Source organism: Gadus chalcogrammus, chromosome 15 (assembly GCF_026213295.1).
Source record: "Gadus chalcogrammus isolate NIFS_2021 chromosome 15, NIFS_Gcha_1.0, whole genome shotgun sequence".
Taxonomy (NCBI): domain Eukaryota; kingdom Metazoa; phylum Chordata; class Actinopteri; order Gadiformes; family Gadidae; genus Gadus; species Gadus chalcogrammus.
In genome coordinates, this window is record NC_079426.1 from 1,083,211 (window position 1) to 1,089,058 (window position 5,848).

Genomic DNA, 5,848 nt, shown 5'->3' on the forward strand with positions numbered 1-5,848 from the left:
GCCACGACGCCACGACGCCACACCGCCACAACGCCACAACGCCACACCGCCACAACGCCACGACGCCACAACGCCACAACGCCACAACGCCACAACGCCACGACGCCTTCCCCGCACGCGCCCTCTCTCCTTTAATATTATAGTCCCGCTGACCTGTTCAACCCTCACCTCCTCCCCCCCCTGCTCTTCCTCCCCCCCCCCCCCCCATCATTCTTCCCATTCCTTCCCGTCTCCCCGTCTCCCTCCTCCGGTCCGGGGGTTCACCTTTGGACCTCTCGGTCGCAGTCAGGGCCTCCAATCGAACCCTTCTAGAAATATGGATTACTTTGTTGTCGTGGCGACCGCTCCTCATTAAAGTATTAACCCCCTGCTCCTCCTCCTTGATGTAAAGCGGGTCGAGGGTTATCCGGGGTTGGGGGGGGGGAGGGGGAGGGGGGGGGGGGGGGGGGGGGGGGGGGGGGGGGGGGGGGGGAGTGTCGAGGTCACTCCTCCGGGGGGGGGGGGGGGGGAGCCGTGCGTCTTAAAGCCCGGCAGTGACCCTGCTGAACGGGCGCGTTCTGTGTGGTCAGCCGGGGGTCAGGGGTCGCGGAGGGGTCAGGGGAGGGCAGGGAGAGGTTAAGAGCGGACTCACCAGCGCCCCGGAATACCGGCAAACAGAGATCAATCTCCACGGAGACGTCCCCGAGCCGTCACTCTGACACGGGTCGCGCCGCCGTCCATCTTTACTCAATCAGTGGGCGGAGGGAGACCACCACGGACTGAACTCTGGGTCCCCCCCCCCCCCGGGTCACCTGCTGTCTCCATCAGACCCCCCCCCAGGTTCGGGTCAGGGTTATGGTCGGACCGCACCTAAATCTAAATCCTTCCTCCTTTACTCAATTCTTTGTGGGTTGTTCTAACAAAGAAGACTGATTTGATTCTGCTTCCTACAACCTTTGGTTCTGTTCAGTCGGAGCCCGCGACATTAAGGGCCTCGTTACTTAGGGCCCGACTGCCCGACTGCTTCTGTTGAGCACGGACAGACGGACGAATGGGACAACAGTGTAATCAGACAACCACACGGGCTGCACGTCCTCCCCTTGTGCTGCAAGGCTTTAGGTTACAAAGGCTTAGATGCTTAACACAGATGCAGACACACAAACACGACTGATTTGATTCTGCTTCCTACAACCTTTGGTTCTGTTCAGTTGGAGCCCGCGACATTTAAGGGCCTCGTTATTAGGGCACCGACTGCCGACTGCTTCTGTTGAGCACGGACAGACGGACGAATGGGACAACAGTGTAATCAGACAACCACACGGGCTGCACGTCCTCCCCTTGTGCTGCAAGGCTTTAGGTTACAAAGGCTTAGATGCTTAACACAGATGCAGACACACAAACACACACACACACGCACGCACGCACGCACGCACGCACGCACGCACGCACGCACGCACGCACGCACGCACGCACGCACGCACGCACACACGCGCACGCACGCACGCACGCAGGCATTTGCTCTTTGTTATTTCTAAAACAGCAGCCATTTATTTGATACTTATTAAGCCATTTAGTTTGCGGATCAAAGAGTAAACCCTTCCTGTCTTTCTCCCGTTCTCCCTGTCTCCTCTCGTAAGCCTCCATCATTAGGATGTGTACATCATCTTCCATACAACAGTTTACATCCATAGCTCTGGGAATTCAAGCATGAGGCAATAGCAGCTCCCCCATGGAGTTCTGAAGGGAAAGAACGTTATCCAGGGATCACACAGCACTTATTGAATGAATATTTCAGTTTGGGTGAAACGTATCCATTTCCATAGCGTCCATTGCATTCCCCCAGGACAGCGTATAAACTAATACTGTATGTTCTCCTTCATCCACGTGTCATTTTATCTAAATAAAGAATGAATCTTCCTCTGACGCAGGAATGTCGATGTGTGTATGTATTTTGGCACATTGAATCCCTATGAAATCTGGACGCCTTGAAAACAAATGGGACATGCAGGGATTCTTTCACGCATGTAACTCTGTAAATACAAACATGTGTTACGTTTTGGGTGCCATTGTAGCACTTCTTATTCATCGTAATCCTTGATAGGAATCTCAGAAAATACCAAAAGTAATACTAAATGTAGATGAAAACTGTATTGAAAAATACATTATTGCAGTCATATGTCGAGTTGTATTCATTTAATATCCCAGTTACGTATCCACCAGAAGAACAATGCATCTTTTGCGTGTATTTCTCTGCTTCCAATAAGTAATATCCCGTGCATGGGAGTTTCTGTTACGAGCTAAAGCTTTCAAGTCCACAGTGACTGCTTCTTCTGTCCTAACCTTCATCCTGCTCCTTTGTGTCTTGTGTTGTTAGGTTACCAGCTGTGTGTTAGCAAAACATGCTGCAGTGAGACACTTAGCCTGTGAGCCCTGAAGCCCTCACCTGCATGGTCGGACACAACAGACAAGGAAGAACGTCATTATACAACAGACACCTCTTTTGAGATCGACAATATTGGCAGCGATACTTTATCTATGATGAAGTATTTTATCAACACATAATTTCTCTCTCTTTGGCCCTAATTATTCTCCTATTTACTTAACTACAACTGTTACGGATAAGCTCATTTTAGTGGGTTATTAGCCTTGATTTTGCTTAGCAGGGCTTGTTGGTTTCTGATAATAATAATAGTCTTTAGAATTTCATGTACTGTCTTTTTTTTGTGTTTCTTTTACGCTTAATCTATCCCACCAACGTATCCACCAAGGTTTTTGTTATTTTATTTTGGTATATTTGCATTTTTCAAGGAAATGAGACTTAGAAGACATAAATGCATGAGCACACAATATGAATATTAATGATACAGGCTTTTAAATTAATGCTTTTCAACATTGAACATTGATCAATGCTTTCATACTTAGGGTCACATCCTCAGCATTATGTAAAAGGAATAAATCCAGCCTTGTGACAACACTGGACCCCAGTCGATCAATATTCCAGCAGTAAGGATGGTTTATGATCTCCGGGTCTGCTTCTGTCCATTGTATTCCCCATGTGGTTGGGATCCGCAGTAACTTCATGTTGACCTCTACGACAGACTCCTTCTCCGGAGGACCACTGGAAGACAAACAGGCCCGACATGAAGTATGCACGTGGAGTTCAAGGAAAACATGCATGCTCCCTCACACAGGAACATACCGCACGCTGATATATGACATGGGATCCTCCGGAAGGAAAGGCCTGTCCTCCTAGCAAGTCTTCAACGCAATGTTGACAAAAGGTCATCGTTACCAAATGTAATTACTCAGTTAAATAAGACCTGATGAACTGCCGCAATCAACCAAAATCATGTGTATTTATTTGTTTTTTGCGATATATGTCTGCGTGTAAGGTACTGTTTTAATGTCTCGGAGGTCAGGCCAAGAGCTCAGTTAGGCTGTATTATATTCTTCCGTTCTATTCCATGTCCTCAGTCATGACAGATTTTTTTATGACCTTGTTGTGGTGAACAATGACTTCACCTCCCCCCCCGTCCTTCTGCCCCCCGTCAACTACCTCTCTTTACCCCCCCCCCCCTGTCCCTCCCGCCTCATGTCCCCCTGTCCGCCTGGTCCTCATGGCTCCATGTCCCCCTGTCCCCCTGTCCGCCTCCTGTCCCCCTGTCCGCCTGGTCCTCATGGCTCCATGTCCCCCTGTCCGCCTGGTCCTCATGTCTCCATGTCCCCCTGTCCGCCTGGTCCTCATGGCTCCATGTCCCCCTGTCCGCCTGGTCCTCATGGCTCCATGTCCCCCTGTCCGCCTGGTCCTCATGGCTCCATTGTCCCCCTGTCCGCCTGGTCCTCATGGCTCCATGTCCCCCCTGTCCGCCTGGTCCTCATGGCTCCATGTCCCCCTGTCCGCCTGGTCCTCATGGCTCCATGTCCCCCTGTCCGCCTGGTCCTCATGGCTCCATGTCCCCCTGTCCGCCTGGTCCTCATGGCTCCATGTCCTTTTTCACTTCTCTCTCTTTCATTATTTGCGTTTCCATTTATTTTTATATTGTCTTTCTTTCCGATACAATCTCTTTCTAAACTAGCATCTGCTTTAATATACAGCTGCCTCAGTGGGTTATTTAAAAACACTTTACAGCTGAGCCAGGTTTTCATAAAGGCTGTTCCTATAGTCAAGGGGCTGTATACGGGAAAGAGCGGGAGAAAACTGAACGACAGATTTTTATTGCAAAGATTTGGATGTCCTTGAAGAAACCACATTAAGCAAGCCTCCTAACGTTTACAGTGAAACGCTGCGCCAAAGGAGATGCAATCTGAGGAGACTAGATTAAAGTTGCGTTGTGTATTACAGTGGAACGTTCTGCATGGGTTGCAGATGTCTCGGTAGAACTGCTCCCTGCTGTCAGGTAATGTCAGCTTGCCAGAGGATGGCATATGCACCAAGGCTGGCACAGAATAGGCCAGCCCGTTGATTAAACATTAGAAGTCCTTATTGCAATACAAACCGGCTGATGGTTGCAAATTCAGGCCAAGAATTCAATATTCGAAGAATTTTCACGTGAACCTCAAACCAATTGTCCTAGGGAACAGGAAGGTAATTTAAAATAATGGATCTAAATCAGTTGTTCAGTATTACAAATGACTGTGTTGACTCGTTATAAGTGTGTGTGTGCAGGTGTGAGTGTGTGCATGTGTGTGCATGCGTATGTGTGTGTGTGTTTGTCTAAATGTATGTGCATGTGTGTAAGTGCGTTCATCTGTGTGTATGTGTGTGTGTCTGCACGCGTATGTCTGCATGTGTGTGTTTATCTCACTGTCTATCTGTCTCTTTATCTTTGTGTATTTGGATGTATGCATGTTTGTGTGTGCGTGTGTGTGTGTGTGTGTGTGTGTGTGTGTGTGTGTATGTGTGTGTGTGTGTGTGTGAGTGTGTGTGTGTGTGTGTCTGTGTGTGTGTGTGTGTGTGTGTGTGTGTGTGTGTGTGTGTGTGTGTGTGTGTGTGTGTGTGTCTGTGTGTATGTGTGTGTGTGTGTGTGTGTGAGTGTGTGTGTGTGTGTGTCTGTGTGTGTGTGTGTGTGTGGTGTGTGTGTGTGTGTGTGTGTGTGTGTGTGTGTGTGTGTGTGTGTGTGTGTGTGCATGTGTGCGTGTGTATGTGTGTGTGTGTGTGTGTGATCGCCCCCCTCCTGCCCTGTGGCAGCCTCTTGTGTGAGTGTGGCCCCCATCATGTTAACACTCCAGATACCGGCTCGCTCTACGAGCTACACACTGTGGATCTCAGCAGACAGCTCAGATCCGCATTGCACTGATCTGGGGTCAGGGTTCCCTCAGTCCAGCCGTCACCACGATGGACACTCGCGGCCGGGGAGAGCTGTGGACACGGACGCTGCCTCATCAGGTGCCCTGCTGACACACTGAAGAGGCTGCGGTGCTGGAGCCTCACAGCTCCCTCAGCTCAACCTGAAGGCGTCCACAAGTGGACTGTAGAACAACGGAAACTGAATGTTTGATTGAGGCAATTGATGCTTTGCATGAAAGTGATGTATTTTAAGGAATAGAAAGTGAATGTTTTTTTTTAAAGCGATTTATTCTAAGAAATTGAAACTGAAATAAACTGTGGGGCCTAAACCCTAAGATATGACCTCCCTCTCTCTCTCTCTCTCTCTCTCTCTCTCTCTCTCTCTCTCTCTCTCACTCTCTCTTATTCTTTTTCTTTCTCTTTCTCCGTCTCACTCTCTGTGACACACACATGGATACATAAAAAAACAATGGTTTAAATATTCGTACCAGACCCAAATGTGTTTCCAATCGGATTTCAATGTGTGATATAAATCTTTGGGAAAGTAATGCCCTATCCTAATTAAAAGTAAACCACCACTGA